The sequence below is a fragment of the Oncorhynchus mykiss genome, chromosome 17 (assembly GCF_013265735.2).
Source record: "Oncorhynchus mykiss isolate Arlee chromosome 17, USDA_OmykA_1.1, whole genome shotgun sequence".
Classification (NCBI taxonomy): domain Eukaryota; kingdom Metazoa; phylum Chordata; class Actinopteri; order Salmoniformes; family Salmonidae; genus Oncorhynchus; species Oncorhynchus mykiss.
The window spans coordinates 26,849,643-26,869,484 of record NC_048581.1 but is presented as its reverse complement, the minus strand read 5'-3'; the positions used below and the strand labels follow the sequence as shown (position 1 = coordinate 26,869,484).

The 19,842-nt window shown below is 44.6% G+C and overlaps 1 protein-coding gene across 2 annotated transcripts in view; it reads right to left on the bottom strand.

Annotated features, from left to right (window-relative positions):
- Window positions 1-19,842, bottom strand: part of sept9b (septin 9b) — an 83,985-nt gene that overhangs the window by 58,794 nt on the left and 5,349 nt on the right. Inside the window, exon 1 of one of the 2 annotated variants that reach the window (XR_005036899.1) lies at window positions 8,151-8,261. The exons of the other annotated variant lie outside the window; for it this stretch is intronic. The gene's annotated coding sequence lies outside the window, so the exon portion shown is untranslated. Of the gene's footprint in view, window positions 1-8,150; window positions 8,262-19,842 lie in introns of those variants that run through there. 2 annotated transcript variants of the gene reach the window in all.

Genomic DNA, 19,842 nt, shown 5'->3' with positions numbered 1-19,842 from the left:
AAAGTCTGACAGAATCTGCAATGGCACCCTTTTCCTTATATAGGGCCCTGGACAAAAAGGTAGTGCACAATATGAGCCCTGGTCAAAAAGGTAGTGCACTATATGAGCCCTGGTCAAAAAGGTAGTGCACTATATGAGCCCTGGTCAAAAAGGTAGTGCACTATATGAGCCCTGGACAAAAAGGTAGTGCACTATATGAGCCCCGGTCAAAAAGGTAGTGCACTATATGAGCCCTGGTCAAAAAGGTAGTGCACTATATGAGTCCTGGTCAAAAGGGTAGTGCACTATATGAGCCCTGGTCAAAAGGTAGTGCACTATATAGTACAGTCCAGGCTGCATCACATCTGGCAGTGATTGGGAGTCCCATAGGTCGGAGCACAATTGGACCAGCGTTGTCCAGGTTTGGCCTGGGTAGGATGTCATTGTAAATAAGAATTATTTCTTAACTGACTTGCCTAGTTAAATAAAAAAAATAAAAAAAGGATTATATATATATATATATATATATATATATATACATACACACACACACACACACACACACACACACACACACACACACACACACACATGTAATAGGGTTCCATTTCAGACTCATCCTTTGACTCACTACCTCTCTAATTAAAGAACACTAATTTCTCTGGAAGTTTCCTGACTGATTACACTGTAGGGCCTAGGGTGGCTAGGGAGCGAGTCACACACACACTCACTCCCTGTTAAAAAATGGTTCCGAGAGAAAACACAGGAAGTTAAGATCTGTGGGGATTTCGGAGAGTGTGTAACCTAATAACACAACGCGGGAATGAGCTTGATAAGACAGCATTTGATCGGAGTGGTGATTACATGTCCCTGGGGACTACTTTTTGGGGGGTGAGTACCAAGTTCTGAAGCAAGCTTGGAAAACTGTTGATATAAAATAATAGAAAAAGACAAAAAATAACATATTGTTGTCCTTGTGCTTCATACTAAAGTCTGCACCGCAGTCACCCTGCAGTAATTAGCATTAGGACGCAATAGTAGAGCTATTTGCATATGATCTCCCGTTAGCATTCTACGCTAACAAAGCAATAGTAGAGCTATCTGCTTATGATCTCCCGTTAGCATTCTACGCTAACAAAGCAATAGTAGAGCTATCTGCTTATGAGCTCCCGTTAGCATTCTACGCTAACAAAGCAATAGTAGAGCTATCTGCTTATGATCTCCCGTTAGCATTCTACACTAACAAAGCAATAGCGTAATTAGTGATGAGTGACTCATGGCTTTTCCAGAGCAACTCACTTCCTGTTTGGAGCCAGACATGTTGAGACCTACAGGAAGTCAACATTGTAATCACACAGTGTATTTCACCCTTAGTTGAGCATATGGACCATACAGAGGACACCTCTGATGCCAACAAGCAATTTCCGTCTTGTGAATGTGTACTATGTATACTAGCCGGCTGTATGAATGAAAAGGTATTTTTGAGAAGGTCAATATCATCATAGGAATCTGGGCCCACCTGGTGGCTGGCATTGCCTCACCCTAACACCTTCAGGTCAGGAGCGGTACTGTTGTGTTTTATTGTGTGTTCTGGTTCCTTTCTATGGCGAGTGTCTAGGGACCAGGGCCAGAGGCTGTCAGGTAGAGTGTGTGTGTCCAAGGACTATGGAGTGTGTGTGTTTATGATATATACCAGTTATAGGATTGGAATACTTCTGCTAGACTGCTACCATGTTTACCACGTGTGCTGTGTTGCAAAGGTTACAGTCTTCTATGGATTGTGTGCGGTGCCTCTTAGTGCTGAAAGCAACCATGGGTTGAGTCAGCCTCATAAGTACTCACATACCCACATTCTGTGTGTCATACATCCAGTAAACCTGACAGCTGTGTATAGGTGTGTGGTGTGTGTGTGTTGCAGGACATCCTCACTAACCCATGCATGTGCATTCATGTATGTATATTTGGTCAAATGTAGCAGTGTGTGGCCCCCTGGTACTCAGCCCCAGTGGCAGTACTGTAAACCATATGCCACACAGCCTCAGTCCTCAATTAAACCTAAAACACACCGTGCGAAATACGCACCTCCCCAGCCATCATATATTTATCTAAACACGCACGCAAACGCACACGCACACGCAGATGATGGCTCCCTTCCAGGCATCGGGAGACAGATTTTCAAAACAACATCTGGAGCGCGTGTGTGTTTCAGTACCCCTGAAATGTACACTAAACAGTGTTTGAAGGCTCAGGGCTAAACTGTAGGGCTAAACTGTAGAAAAATCTCCACCAAAACAATACAGCCTGGTCCTGGATCATGGCAGAGAGAGAGAGAGAGAGAGAGAGAGAGGAGACAGGAGAGCTGTGGTGTCGATGCATGTTGTTTGTGTAAACGGGTGCCGGTTTGGGTCAGTACAATGCACTTATAGGATAGGCTGGTCTAGGACTCTTCACATATTCACACGGACTATATCACGTCATCTCTCCCCAGTATATGTGGGTTAGCTTTGTCACTTACGGTGTAGGCCTCCTAATACTTGACTGGTTGTACCTGCAGACTTAGTTGTCAGGCCAATTTCAGAAGAATAGGAACACACAACCATAGACGTTCATCACCAGGAGGTGACACAAAACCAGTCGCCCCACATCAATTCCTTTTATGAGTGTGTGTGTGTGTGTGTGTGTGTGTGGGATTAGACAGTTTCTCTAAAATGACACCTTTTAAAACGTGATTGTCCTGACCTTTCGGTCCAGACAGCATGGCAACACTGCGCTTGATGACTGCTGATGAAATTGACGGAGCTAAATGAACTTGGCTTCAATAAAAGCTTGAGTAGAGAAACTCTACGGAATTAAACGGGATAATAAAACTCAGAGAAGGAGTGAGAGAGAGAGAGAGAAAGCAAGAGCGCGTGAGAGCTGTCCAACTAGAAGTCGTAAACACGCCAGGACTCCTAGCCTGACTGGATCATTTCACGCTTTTCCCATCAGGCATAAAACACACACTGTGCGATGAAGTGTGCCTTTCCACATGTCACGTTATGATGCATTTAGACGAGGGCCGCAAAAAAAAAACATCATACCAGTCATCAAATCAAATTTTATTTGTCACAGGCGCCGAATACAACAGGTGTAGACTTTACTGTGAAATGCTTGCTTTCGAGCCCTTCCCAACAATGCAGAGTTTAAGAAATTAGAATAAAAAAGAAAAATAGTAACACAAGAGGAATAAAATAAAGTATACAAGAATGTATATACAGGGAGTACCAGTACCAGATCAATGTGCAGTAGTATGAGGTATTTGAGGTAGATATGTACATGAAGGCAGGGTAAAGTGACTAGGCATCAGGATAGATAATAATAAGGTATTTGAGGTAGATATGTACATGAAGGCAGGGTAAAGTGACCAGGCATCAGGATAGATAACAATAAGGTATTTGAGGTAGATATGTACATGAAGGCAGGGTAAAGTGACTAGGCATCAGGATAGATAATAATAAGGTATTTGAGGTAGATATGTACATGAAGGCAGGGTAAAGTGACCAGGCATCAGGATAGATAATAATAAGGTATTTGAGGTAGATATGTACATGAAGGCAGGGTAAAGTGACCAGGCATCAGGATAGATAATAATAAGGTATTTGAGGTAGATATGTACATGAAGGCAGGGTAAAGTGACTAGGCATCAGGATAGATAATAATAAGGTATATGAGGTAGATATGTACATGAAGGCAGGGTAAAGTGACTAGGCATCAGGATAGATAATAATAAGGTATTTGAGGTAGATATGTACATGAAGGCAGGGTAAAGTGACTAGGCATCAGGATAGATAATAATAAGGTATTTGAGGTAGATATGTACATGAAGGCAGGGTAAAGTGACCAGGCATCAGGATAGATAATAATAAGGTATTTGAGGTAGATATGTACATGAAGGCAGGGTAAAGTGACTAGGCATCAGGATAGATAATAATAAGGTATTTGAGGTAGATATGTACATGAAGGCAGGGTAAAGTGACTAGGCATCAGGATAGATAATAATAAGGTATATGAGGTAGATATGTACATGAAGGCAGGGTAAAGTGACTAGGCACCAGGATAGAACATTTATTTTTTATTTAATTTCACCTTTATTTAAGGTAGGCAAGTTGAGAACAAGTTCTCATTTACAATTGCGACCTGGCCAAGATAAAGCAAAGCAGTTCGACACATACAACGACACAGAGTTACACATGGAGTAAAACAAACATACAGTCAATAATACAGTAGAAACAAGTCTATATACAATGTGAGCAAATGAGGTGAGATAAGGGAGGTAAAGGCAAAAAAGGCCATGGTGGTAAAGTAAATACAATATAGCAACTAAAACACGGGAATGGTAGATTTGCAGGGGAAGAATGTGCAAAGTAGAAATAAAAATAATGGGGTGCAAAGGAGCTAAATAAGTCAAATAAAATAAATACAGTTGGGAAAGAGGTAGTTGTTTGGGCTAAATTATAGGTGGGCTATGTACAGGTGCAGTAATCTGTGAGCTGCTCTGACAGCTGGTGCTTAAAGCTAGTGAGGGAGATAAGTGTTTCCAGTTTCAGAGATTTTTGTAGTTCGTTCCAGTCATTGGCAGCAGAGAACTGGAAGGAGAGGCGGCCAAAGAAATAATTGGTTTTGGGGGTGACCAGAGAGATAGACCTGCTAGAGCGCGTGCTACAGGTGGGTGATGCTATGGTGACCAGCGAGCTGAGATAAGGGGGGACTTTACCTAGCAGGGTCTTGTAGATGACATGGAGCCAGTGGGTTTGGCGACGAGTATGAAGTGAGGGCCAGCCAACGAGAACGTACAGGTCGCAACGGTGGGTAGTATATGGGGCTTTGGTGACAAAACGGATGGCACTGTGATAGACTGCATCCAATTTGTTGAGTAGGGTATTGGGTATATAATAACAAGGTATTTGAGGTAGATACATGTATGTACATGAAGGCAGGGTAAAGTGACTAGGCATCAGGATAGATAATAATAAGACAACAATAAAGAACAGAACATAGCGAGACAAGAAAGCAAGCAAGATGGTGAAGGCTAAAGCAAGTCAGCACAATGGTATGCGTTGCTATGGTGATTTCAGTAAACAAACAATGCAAATCAACATCCGGTAAAAAAACGACGCTATGGCAGACGGCAAAAGTTGCATTTTTTTAACTCTGGCCGCAAGTCCCATCTACCGTGGCGGCTGACGGCATTCACCGCCAGCCTCAATGACATTTACTGTCGTGCTCTCATTGAAAACAATGACATCGGCTTTGCCATCTACCGTCTACCTCGTACCATCTAAACACACCATTATTGTAGCATTCCCTACAGGTTACATTAGCATTTCCCACACCTTCAATGAATGTTCCACTGGTGCAAGGCCCAGTCAGACCCGTAGATCATACAAGGGTCACACGAGAGCTGGCCCTTGTCGTGATACACCTTCAAGACTACTAGTATCCATTGACGAATATATCATGACTAACCTAACCCCAGATTTGACCCCTGTTCCGTCATTTCCATATAATAGCCTAGCACCAGCCAAACTCCCAACACCAAAAGGTGGGGCTGCCTGCCCAGTTTCCTTCTTTCCTGTTCTCAATGTCCAGGGCCATGTTCTTTGGGCCCGGTCTTATCCTAGTGGAGAAATAATAATATTAGCAGACAATAAAAGGTAGGGTGCAGAGAGGTGGGAAGGTAGAAGTGTCGACAGCTGACTCATGGAGGAAATCCTGTGCATTGCTTTTATGGAACACAAAGAGCCTTGCAACATCCTCTACAGGGGTTAGCCATTGGGTAGTGTGCATGTGTGTGGGTGGAGTCTTGCATGTGTTTGTTGTGCTGTGTCTTAAGGGTACTGCATTGGCTATCGCCTGCATTCACTGCACTGTTTACATTGCACAAAACCCAAACAAATTCAAAGGAAAATTCACACACAGCAGCCGAAGGATGAGTAAGCTGACGTGTGACACACTGAACAGGCCTTGTGTTGATCCAGAGCATGTAAGAACCAGTGTTCAGAGCAAAGCCCTACCGTCACCTCCCTCCCTCCACATTGACCTCAACTGGTCTATCAACTACCACCTCAGCCACCAATAGCCTGCCATGGCTGTGATGAGAGCATCACCCAACAGGATATCCTGTACTGATCATATCTCTATTTAAAATGTCACAATACAGACAGTTAAAAGGCATTTCTGATCTCCTCTCAATTCCACTATTAATCATCGGTTTTCATTTTTCCACTGAAGCACCAGCCAGACACATTGAGTGAGTCAACTATCTGCCATTATAGCACAATGTGCTGCCCATACGTAGAGATGATCAATAAGACATCACATTGAACATATTATCTTAAATCCAGCACAGCCGAGGGTACTGAGGCTACACCACGGCCGTAACTCTGAGGACTGACGCTACGGTTTATAGCAGAGAGGTTTGAAACACTACAGAGCCAAAACGGAGAGTGGCGACAGAGGCTCAGATCACGGGTCCAAAATGTCCAGCTGAGACTTAATACTGTAGCTCATATCACTCTTAAAACAAGTCATGTTTTTTTGTGAGGAAACGTTGATTGTCATAGCAACACATCTAAAAACAACCCCATAAAAACAAAATGAAGAGTTGAGCAGAAACAGGAAGTTGCTCAGCCCAGGGCTTCCTGGGTGAAAGGCGACTGCTGCCACCAAACGCTCGAGCTGTGGAAAAACCTCACACTTCTCCTCGCCCCCGCCAACGTCCGACTTGGCTAGATTCTTCCAACTCACACAAGAAAGAAATCCTCGTCTGCAAAATATGAATCATCCACATGGAACTTTTCACAGAACTCAGTGAAATGGTGGTCCACTGACTGCCTGCAGAGACAGATGGCTAAGGGAAAACTCACATAGCAACACTGCCTCCCTGTGGTCTAATCTAGAACTATACAGAGTCTGCACAGCAGATCAGATGCACTCGGAGCTGAAGCGGAGCCATCTCATTAGCAGCTGAATGAAGGCAAATATTCAGAGTGACGCTCAGTTTGACGTCCGACGCTAATCTCCACAAGCCTGTTGGATTAGCCTTATCGTTTTAATCCAGTCTGAGCCCATACGGGCCAGTTTAGAAGCCCCTCTACACGCAAAACGTACCAAAAAAACTGAAAATCCAATGAAAGATTTTGATTAGGCAGATCTATGGATCAGAGATAGCTTCAGTCGTAGCACTGTGTGTAAACAGAGAGGGTGACATGAACAGGGGAAGTGGAGGAATATCAACCCTGAAGTTGAGAGCAACAGCGGGGAGGACACAGCATGACAAGACGCAGTCGGACAGGACACAGTGTGTGGGACGTGCCAGGTTTTCCTGAAAGACGCTGGCGGAGGCCACAACCGCAAAAAAAGCATATTATGAGCTCATGCCTCATCCCATAATTAAAAATAGACTTTCCCATCAACCATAGTTAATCCAGATGACTGAAATCAAGCATAAACGCCCTTGTACGCATGGCCATGACATTATTCAGAGTGAATCATGTCTGTAGTCTAGCTCCCACATCAGGGTCAGCTGAAGTAAATCATTTGTCCCTCATATCCAATGCAATCCTACTGCAATGCCTCAGTCACAAATTGCAGATGTTTGTGGCTTTTCCACATTTCTTTCCGTAGTAGTGTCCAGGATACCTTGTAGTCATAGGGCTTAAGACACTTCTTCACATGATGCCTACTCACTCACTCACTCACCCACTCACTCACTCGCCCACTCACTCAGTAAAGGCAAGCCGTCCACTATCTCACAGCTGACAGTGTCAGAAAGAGACAAAGACAACCACCCGCTGTAGAGTAAACTATTACATGTCAACGCTTAAAAATGGAGAGAATTAGAGCCAATGATCATATTATTGTGGAATTTACTAGCAAGATGAATTGGTTAGTCCTAAACTCTTCAAACAGTAGTGAGGCAAGCGGACTAGACAGACAGCGTGCCCCAGCGTCTACTGTACTGCCCGACTAAGCAAACAGAACCTCGAATGACTCGTGGCTTCCTCTACACAGGCAAGGCAGCAAACTAAAGTTACCAAGTGAGTTAGAAAAGAGAGAATTAAGCAGCTTTTCTTCAATGAAAAAGACTCCAAACTACGCAGAAGAAAAAAGTTTGAGAGCCCAGAACTTACCGGCTATTCTGTCTCGCTCCATTACTTGCTCACAGCCTTAGCCACATGTAATGTCTGTCTTTTTTCTCTCTCTCCTTTTTTTGCTGAAGACTTCCCCTTTTTCTGTCTGACTTAGTCACATCTCTCCCCCTCCCTCTTAGGTCTAATGTCTTCAATCTGCCGTGATAATGCAGTTTTAGCACTGTGTGACGATGCAGTGTTAGTACTGTGTGACAATGCAGTGTTAGTACTGTGTGATAATGCAGTGTTAGTACTGTGTGATGATGCAGTGTTAATACTGTGTGATGATGCAGTGTTAGTACTGTGTGATAATGCAGTGTTAGTACTGTGTGATAATGCAGTGTTAGTACTGTGTGATGATGCAGTGTTAATACTGTGTGATGATGCCGTGTTAGCACTGTGTGATAATGCCTTGTTAGTACTGTGTGATGATGCAGTGTTAGTACTGTGTGATGATGCAGTGTTAGTACTGTGTGATGATGCAGTGTTAGTACTGTGTGATGATGCAGTGTTCGTACTGTGTGACAATGCAGTGTTAGTACTGTGTGATAATGCAGTGTTAGTACTGTGTGATGATGCAGTGTTAATACTGTGTGATGATGCAGTGTTAGTACTGTGTGATAATGCAGTGTTAGTACTGTGTGATAATGCAGTGTTAGTACTGTGTGATGATGCAGTGTTAATACTGTGTGATGATGCAGTGTTAGCACTGTGTGATAATGCCTTGTTAGTACTGTGTGATGATGCAGTGTTAGTACTGTGTGATGATGCAGGTTAGTACTGTGTGATGATGCAGTGTTAGTACTGTGTGATGATGCAGTGTTCGTACTGTGTGATGATGCAGTGTTAGTACTGTTTGATAATGCAGTGTTAGTACTGTGTGATGATGCAGTGTTAGTACTGTGTGATGATGCAGTGTTAGCACCGTGTGATGATGCAGTGTTAGTACTGTGTGATGATGCAGTGTTAGTACTGTGCGATAATGCAGTGTTAGTACTGTGTGATGATGCAGTGTTAGTACTGTGCGATAATGCAGTGTTAGTACTGTGTGATGATGCAGTGTTAGCACTGTGTGATGATGCAGTGTTAGCACTGTGTGATGATGCAGTGTTAATACTGTGTGATGATGCAGTGTTACTACTGTGTGATGATGCAGTGTTAGCACTGTGTGATAATGCAGTGTTAGTACTGTGTGATAATGCAGTGTTAGTACTGTGTGATGATGCAGTGTTAATACTGTGTGATGATGCAGTGTTAGTACTGTGTGATAATGCAGTGTTAGTACTGTGTGATAATGCAGTGTTAGTACTGTGTGATGATGCAGTGTTAATACTGTGTGATGATGCAGTGTTAGCACTGTGTGATAATGCCTTGTTAGTACTGTGTGATGATGCAGTGTTAGTACTGTGTGATGATGCAGTGTTAGTACTGTGTGATGATGCAGTGTTAGTACTGTGTGATGATGCAGTGTTCGTACTGTGTGATGATGCAGTGTTAGTACTGTGTGATAATGCAGTGTTAGTACTGTGTGATGATGCAGTGTTAGTACTGTGTGATGATGCAGTGTTAGCACCGTGTGATGATGCAGTGTTAGTACTGTGTGATGATGCAGTGTTAGTACTGTGCGATAATGCAGTGTTAGTACTGTGCGACGATGCAGTGTTAGTACTGTGTGACGATGCAGTGTTAGTACTGTGTGACGATGCAGTGTTAGCACTGTGTGACGATGCAGTGTTAGTACTGTGTGACGATGCAGTGTAAGCACTGTGTGACGATGCAGCGTTAGTACTGTGGGATAATGCAACGTTAGTACTGTGTGATAATGCAACGTTAGTATTGTGTGATAATGCAACATTAGTACTGTGTGATAATGCAACGTTAGTACTGTGGGACAACGCAACGTTAGTATGGTGGGATAATGCAACGTTAGTACTGTGGGATAATGCAATGTTAGCACTGTGTGACGATGCAGTGTTAGCACTGTGTGACGATGCAGTGTTAGCACTGTGTGATGATGCAGTGTTAGCACTGTGTGACGATGGAGCGTTAGTACTGTGTGACGATGGAGCGTTAGTACTGTGTGACGATGCAGCGTTAGTACTGTGGGATAATGCAATGTTAGCACTGTGTGATGATGCAGTGTTAGCACTGTGTGACGATGGAGCGTTAGTACTGTGTGACGATGGAGCGTTAGTACTGTGTGACGATGGAGCGTTAGTACTGTGTGACGATGCAGTGTTAGCACTGTGTGACGATGCAGTGTTAGCACTGTGTGATGATGCAGTGTTAGCACTGTGTGACGATGGAGCGTTAGTACTGTGTGACGATGGAGCGTTAGTACTGTGTGACGATGCAGCGTTAGTACTGTGGGATAATGCAATGTTAGCACTGTGTGATGATGCAGTGTTAGCACTGTGTGACGATGGAGCGTTAGTACTGTGTGACGATGGAGCGTTAGTACTGTGTGACGATGCAGTGTTAGCACTGTGTGATGATGCAGTGTTAACACTGTGTGACGATGCAGTGTTAGTACTGTGTGATGATGCAGTGTTAACACTGTGTGATGATCCAGCGTTAGTACTGTGTGACGATGCAGCGTTAGTACTGTGTGACGATGCAGCGTTAGTACTGTGTGACGATGGAGCGTTAGTACTGTGTGACGATGCAGTGTTAGCACTGTGTGATGATGCAGTGTTAACACTGTGTGACGATGCAGTGTTAGTACTGTGTGATGATGCAGTGTTAACACTGTGTGATGATGCAGCGTTAGTACTGTGTGACGATGCAGCGTTAGTACTGTGTGACGATGCAGCGTTAGTACTGTGTGATGATGCAGCGTTAGTACTGTGTGACGATGGAGCGTTAGTACTGTGTGACGATGCAGCGTTAGTACTGTGTGACGATGGAGCGTTAGTACTGTGTGACGATGCAGTGTTAGCACTGTGTGATGATGCAGTGTTAACACTGTGTGACGATGCAGTGTTAGTACTGTGTGATGATGCAGTGTTAACACTGTGTGATGATGCAGCGTTAGTACTGTGTGACGATGCAGCGTTAGTACTGTGTGACGATGCAGCGTTAGTACTGTGTGATGATGCAGCGTTAGTACTGTGTGACGATGCAGCGTTAGTACTGTGGGATAATGCAACGTCAGTACTGTGGGATAATGCAACGTTAGTACTGTGGGACAACGCAACGTTAGTACGGTAGGATAATGCAACGTTAGTACTGTGGAATAATGCAGTGTTAGTACCATGTGGCCATGTGCTGATCATATAGACATTCTCTCTATCTTTCTCTAGAAAGATCATGGAACTCAAGCACTACGCTACCTCCATTTAACAGCCCCCTCTCTCTCTCTCTCTCTCTCTCACACACACACACACACACACACACACACACACACACACACACACACACACACACACACACACACACACACACACACACAAATGTACTCTCTGGTACTGTATGTGTAGGGACCTTCGACACTATTCTAAGATGCCATGATTACAAGGTAAACGTGGGGTAAGCGGATGAAGAATACTCCCATAACAACATCACACTCAACTGAGTGAGTTATAGAGGAACTTTAACATTTCCTGACCAGAGACTGTGTATTCTATCCTCCCAGAGTATCTCCAGTTCTAGTGACTGGGGTTTAATCAGGAAAAACAAACACTGGAGTCACTTAACAGACCCGGAGCATTCCGTAGTGCCCACCCCTATCCCCACTCCCTTTCCAACCCCTCCCCTGACGCCAGGAGAGCAGGACGCACTCTGGCCTCTGACCCTCCACCTTGCTCTCAGGAGAGGTCACTTAGCGAGCTGCCGTCTGGGCGAGAAAACGGCCAAACAAACACACGCGGCCCAAGTTACAAGCACTTCACTTCCCTTTCCATTTGTTCTCAAAGGGACATCCAATCCCTCCCTAGATAGCTAAGTCGCTAACTCTGCACTATCTACATAGATTTACCGTAAACATGATTGGAGACAAACCATTTGGCTCTTTCAGGTAGATGTGACCTGTCCTGGGCTGTTTTAGTTTAATCTACAGGAACCGCGGCTGGGTGAGGACAGTGATATGCTACAGTTGCGATAGGGCAAGTTGTTTATCTTGGCTCGCCCCGATGACAAACGCCCGGCTTTATCTGAGGTGAGGTGATGATACAAGAGACGGGGCTGGGGATGGTGTACGCGTCGAGGGGGATTTATTTTTGTCACAAACATTCATAACAACCTTCTCTGGGTTTTTCCCTCTGTCTTGTAAGAACCTCTTTTTAAATTGCTTCATCTACTGTATGGAGGGACCCAAGGAAGTTGGAACCAGTCATGAAAGGGTGCCCCATGGCCAACAGATGGGACACACACAAACACCCCAATCTCTACACACACACACTGGAGCCCAGTGGGAATGAGACAGGCATGAATGAGCAGTGGGGTTATCTGTATCTACATAGCCATTTTTACAGAAACCCGTTATCTAGGGTCCCTTCTAACCCAAACCAGCTCTGTGGAGTTGTATGTCTCTCCCCCTCTGATGCACCTCATTCCCCTGGCTCTCCTCGCTCCCCCACTCTTCATGTCATATGGCCATATGTCTGTGTGGGGGAGTAGAGGGACTGGATGGAGGGATAGGGGTGTGTGTAGATTTGTAGGTGTGTGTCCATATGTGTGTTTAGGTGTGTCCATGCTTGCGCTCCCACACACACACACACACACACACACACACACACACACACACACACACACACACTGTGTGGTTACTAAAGGTCACTCAAAGAAACAGATCAGAGCTACATTCTGGATACATTTTCACCTTTATTAAAGAGGAACTCAGTCATAAGGAAGAAGCCAACTTCCATCCACATGGTGTTTGTCAATGTTACTCAAGTCTGTCAAAAATAGAGGCCCGGTTTTAAGGCTGTTAAAGCTGTTGAGCAATAACAAAGTTAATGGAATGCAGTGACTGCTTATGACATGTTTTAATTAAGGAGAACTCTTTAGGGCAGTCAAATGGCAGCGCTAACCCGGTCTACCCTGGACCTAGTCAGTCCTCAGCTGGTCAGGCGAGACAGCCAGACCCTTGGCCTGAGCCCAACAGCACTGTGGTCTCTTTCACACAGACTCATGCAAGCAGGCACGCTTGCGACCACACGCACAAACACACAAACAGAAACACACGTGACAATCTGTGACATCCTATTTGACACTCAGGCAACTAACAAAGCAGCAGTATCTTTTGGTGTCACACTTTTTGATTTGTGATATGTGTACGGTATTTAAACAGTGGTGCTGCGGTAAGCCAGCTCTGATTCAACGTTGGTTTACTACAAGCATCAACAGGGCTGTACTGTAGTGGCTCCATGGTGAGACCTAATTGAGGAGAGGGAGACCAGCTCCAGTGTCCATCTGTAGAGAGAAGAGAGCGAGAGACCAGCTCCAGCATCCAGCTGTAGAGAGAGGAGAGAGACCAGCTCCAGTGTCTAGCTGTAGAGAGAGGAGAGGGACCAGCTACAGTGTCTAGCTGTAGAGAGAGGAGAGAGACCAGCTCCAGTGTCTAGCTGTAGAGAGAGGAGAGAGACCAGCTACAGTGTCTAGCTGTAGAGAGAGGAGAGAGACCAGCTACAGTGTCTAGCTGTAGAGAGAGGAGAGAGACCAGCTCCAGTGTCTAGCTGTAGAGAGAGGAGAGGGACCAGCTCCAGTGTCTAGCTGTAGAGAGAGGAGAGAGACCAGCTACAGTGTCTAGCTGTAGAGAGATGGTTTCACTCATACGTTTCACCACCTACCCTCTACATAATCCAAACCTGCCTGCTGGAGGAGAACCTCCCACCACACTAGGGCTGCCCCCCCCCCCCCCCCCCCCAACAAAAAAATAAATAAAATATTGGTTGACCTAGTCATCTGTTCTTTCGACCAATATATTTAGTCTCATAATAATGGCTGGAACAGAGTGAATGGAATGGCATCAAACATATGGAAACCAGCCATTACTCCAGCCATTACCACTAGCCCGTCCTCCCCAATTAAGGTGCCACTAACCTCCTGTGATAGACACACCTTTAGTGTTTTAATAAAATCCACTTTATATGCATTGAGCTTGTCTGATGCTTTAAGCTCACTGTTTGATGAAATAAGACACAAATAACTCAAGAAGGAGCCAGAGATCAAGAAAACAAATCCTTAATCTGTCCCAACCATCCAACTCCTGCTGGCTTTCATAGATTCTGCTGTTACTCTCCTGAAGTTGCCGGTAATAGGCTACACGAGGAGTCGGCCAACTTTCTCACGAGGAATGCCAATTTATATTCAAATTTTTACTGATCTGTGTACCAGTTATGGTTTTCATATTCACATTTTTCATGGAACAATTTAATTTTATTTATAATAATGTCTTTGTATCTCAAAATCATTGTCATGTGGTACATCAAAACTATATCCAGTTCTATATGAAAATGATATAAACTTAACTTCTATTGCCAACTATGTAAAAATAGCCTATAAAGCCAACAAATAAAAACATTGCAGCCTGCAGTGTCCACACATGGCCTGTCTGCAACGAACTTGAAACATTGTATTAACTCTTAACTTGGGTCTGGCCTGAAGCTCCTTGCAACATTGTATAAAATATTCTGTGCCATCAGCTGTAGGCTATTTGCGCAAGGGATAAGTAATAATCAGATAGGCCTATTTAGGATGTTTCCACTGGATCAGACAGAGCATGACATTTTTCCTTTTACACTGAGTGGTTATGAAAAGGGGAGAGAGCTGGAAAGAATTCTCAAATACATTGAGGAACAATTGTTAGTCTGAATGGATGTAAAAACAGACTTTGCTTCCTAGCTGTTTGAGGTAAAGAAAACATTACTTTGAGAAGCATATAGGCCGGCCTACTTCTATGCGTAATCAGGTGCACGCCCTTACTCAACATTGTCTTTTGTTTGGAGTGCTCCTGACAATGACTAAATGGACAGAACTCGTAAATGGAATGGACTAAACCAAAATGTGTTTCTTACAAGTGTAGCATAGGTTATGCGCTCTGCAAACAACGTGTCCACTCCGACAATGAGAGCGGTAAACGACTGGAATAATAATTATAATAATAACGTCCCTTTTTCAGGACCCTGTCTTTCAAAGATCATTTGTAAAAATCCCAATAACTTCACAGATCTTCATTGTAAAGGGTTTAAACACTGTTTCCCATGCTTGTTCAAGGAACCATAAACAATTAATGAACATGCAGGTGTGTCACAGCGTCTTCGGACTGAGCTTGTTGTCATTGCAGGCAATCTCAACGCTGTGCGTTACAGGGAAGACATCCTCCTCCCTCATGTGGTACCCTTCCTGCAGGCTCATCCTGACATGACCCTCCAGCACGACAATGCCACCAGCCATACTGCTCGTTCTGTGAGTGATTTCCTGCAAGACAGGAATGTCAGTGTTCTGCCATGGCCAGCCAAGAGCCCGGATCTCAATCCCATTGAGCACGTCTGGGACTTGTTGGATCGGAGGTGGAGGGCTCTTCGCTGGGGAACTTGCAGGTGCCTTGGTGGAAGAGTGGGGTAACATCTCACAGCAAGAACCGACAAATCTGGTGCAGTCCATGAGGAGGAGATGCACTGCAGTACTTAATGCAACTGGTGGCCACACCAGATACTGACTGTTACTTTTGATTTTGACCCCCCCCCCCCCCCTTTGTTCAGGGACACATTATTCCATTTCTGTTAGTTACGTGTCTGTGGAACTTGTTCAGTTTATGTCTCAGTGTTTGAATCTTGTTATGTTCATACAAATATTTACACATGTTAAGTTTGCTGAAAATAAACGCAGTGCACAGTGAGAGGACGTTTATTTTTTTGCTGAATTTATTTTGAATGCATTAACAGACATTACCGTAACCAAACAAACATTGTAGATTAGAAATGACAGGAATTATCTGTAAAATGTACTACTGGTGATCTACTGTATGTAATGGGGAATTGATAGACACTAACAATGAAACACAAACAATTCACACAATGAAGTTATGAAACAATGAATGTGCACAAATTGGCAGGAGAGAGCTCATTCTGGAGAGAGAAGTGCATTGTGCAGCCACACTCCCCATCTTCTTTGATGTGCTATCCCCACGGTCTCCGCAATAGTTAGTTAACTGAGATGGGCGCGAATAAGAGGTGTGCCAGAAATCTTTTTTAGATATTTACTACTGCTCGACAAAAACATCATCATTTCTGTCGACCAACAGCCTATCGACCAAACAATCGACCAATCTAATTATGGTTTCAGTCCTACATCGCACACACACCGCACACACGCGTGCGCGTATGCACACACACACTCGCACATATGCACACACATGTGCACGTATGCGCACACACATGCATGCATGCGCACACACGTGCACACACGTGCACGTATGCACACACACGCACGTATGCACACACGCGCACGTATGCACACACGCGCACGTATGCATGCACACACACACACACGTATGCACACACACGCGCACACGCACACATGTATGCACACACACATACACACGCGCATGTATGCACGTAAACACACGCACATATGCACGTATGCACACACACACGTATGCACACACAGGCGCATGTATGCACACACACATACACACACGCACATATGCACGTATGCACACACACACGTATACACGCACATACACATGCGCACGCATAGGCATGCACACACATACAAACACACTCATATGCCGACACACACACAACCATCACCACCCAGCCTGGGGTGGAAGGCTGTTATCCAGAGCAGATTCCTCTCGCATGACCGTACATCCTGTAAACACACACACACACACACACACACACACACACGTTGTGCAGTAGGGCATATGGGCATAGAAAGCTGACAGCCATGTACGCAAAAGCACCCATGCAAGACCAAAAAAGCTGTAGGCTACACGATGACTGACATTGCATGGTGAGCCTAAGGGTTGACATTAAAATGTAAGCCGTCACTTTACTACATGACCTATGGCCAAACGCCTGACCCCAACATGCTACATTTAGTTACATAAGAGTCAAGGACTGGACCAGCACACAGCGGACCACTAGTATAGACATGCCTGTGGGGCGGTGATGCACTATGAAGGACACAGAACAGTCAGAAGGAGATAAAAGATGAGTGGGAAGAGAAAAGAGAGATATAAGAGAGGAGGAGGTAGTGAAAGGACTGAATGTAAATGGACAGGAAGAAGAGAGGAGTGAAGGTAAAAGGGAGGAGAGATCAGGAGGTTCCCTCTGCAGGAGCATGTCTTCTGCACATCTGGGTAAGGGCCTCGGGGGGCCGATGATATACACACAGGCATAAACACACACACACACACACACACACACACACACTTTTAGACCGTATTTCTAAACCTACAGTAAAGAGCTGATGATGCAGAATAAAGGGGGAACGAGGCAGAGAAAATAAAACAGACTGTGCCCGATTCGTCGCTGCAGCCACAATCTATGACCTCATCTCAGCGCTACACAGCGCAGCTCCCCTATTCTCTGTTAGACACAGACAGGCCTGTCCTTCTCATGAGTCTACTGCCCTGCTTTTACAACCAGACCTGCTGGCCGGGGGGTCCTTCACAACATTGGGACGGCAGGGTAGCCTAGTGGTGTTGGGCTACGAACCGAAGTTCAAATCCTCAAGCTGACAAGGTACAAATCTGCCCCTGAACAAGGCAGTTAACCCACTGTTCCTAGGCCGTCATTGAAAATAAGAATTTGTTCTTAACTGACTTGCCTAGTTAAATAAAATTCAGGTTCTAAAAAGTCTCACCATCCTGAATAAAACCCTGCTACGACACATCCAGCTGCTGTTAATCTAGGGCCTATGACACACACACACACACACTCTGCCTGATTGAGGGACCTTGATTTGATCCAATCACCTGATTCTCTCTGCTCCCGATGGCAGCCACATGCTCATCCCCAATCCCATCCACATATTCCCCACTGATGGTGTCCAAATGCTGAGGGAGGGGGGATGAGTGAGTGGGGCTCACTGGGGTCAGTGTGGTTGAGTTAATGAGCACGTTCAATAAGACAGTGATTAGACTTGGTCTTTGACGTTTCTGTTTGCTATCAATTTCTCATGGTTTTCATTGGTTAAAGATGACCTGGTGTAAACCAGTCATAACCAAATAGAGAATGAATTTCATGGCCAATATATAGCTGAATAAGTAATGTCCCAAAGGCTGAGTAATTACTCTGGAAATGGCAGCTCACAGTACAAAACAGATTGTAGATACTATCTAACCCACTCCCCTCAGGACAATCATTTCTCAACTCGAACAGACTTTTTTTCCTTTCCAAAAGTCTGACAACCCCCAACCCCAATTCCAGGTCAGTAAGAAGTTAAATCAAAGTGTTGTAAAAGTGCTTGGACTGCAGTCCGTCCGTCTGTCCTTCCCAGCGTGGCTGTGGTGGTACTGGGACATCTGTTGGATATTTGCTCACCATAAGGTAGTAATTAGAGCCTGGAGGAAGCTGGCAGCAGACAGAATGGGATATATCCTCACAGTGTCGGGTCCACAGGCCCGGGAGTCTCCGGCTCTACATAGCCCAGACCTCGCCTCAGTCTCTGATCTGTTTGTGTTCCAACTTGTTTGGCGTGACACTCATAGAGAAATGGGAGTTGGCAAGACAGCACAAACAGATCTTGGACTCAGGCTATAAAATGCCTAGGTCAGAACCACACTTAGCATTTTGAATGACTGATAGAACTGACAGATGGAGTTAAATACTGACACATGTTGACATTGAGAAAATGGATCATCAACAGTGGCTTGGATGCCTTATCAATTCACTAAGTACTGCCTAACACAGCAGGGTACAGAGTGCATGGACAAACAAGACTGAGGGCTAGGTAGTCAACAATAATGTGTGTTTTGGGATTACACACACACACACACACACACACACACACACACACACAACCACACACACACACACGCACACACACACACCTCTGTCCTGTCCCTGCGAATTAGACTAAACTGAGTCATGGTGAGGGAGTGAGTGAGCGAGCGAGTGAGTGAGAGAGAAATAGAGGGAGAGAACAATAGAGGGAGAAATGGAGAGGCAGAGAGAGAGAAATAGTTCCTGTGGTTCCTTGTGGCGTGTGCCCCTGTAATCAGCATGGCAGGCTGCTGATGTCTAAATCTGCTGCACTGACCCAGACAGTCTCCACACACACACACACACACACACACACACACACACACACACACACACACACACACACGAGCGCTGTGGTAGTGCCTGTGCATTTGGAGTTTGGTCAGAGAGCACTCCCAGATAAATACGAGACCACAGAGCGTTAAATATGCCCTACGTGGCTTCTACTGAGACATTATGCAACTATTAATTGACATGGCCATCCACATTAACTACCATAGTACCTTAAAATCGACTCTTTTAAAAACACATGCTATTACTGTTTTTAATGCATCTGCGGAAATGCAATAAAGGGAAGGAAAAAAAAGTTTTTCTTGATTACCCCCTAATATGACTGCCTACATTATGTTTACAAGCTAATCTTCATGGCAATAATGACTAGCTCATTAGTCATGCCATGTTAATGACATCTGCTCTCAACAGAAGGTGTGTGTGTTTTATATAAGCTATATAACTAAATAATGGAAAACACTAGAGGG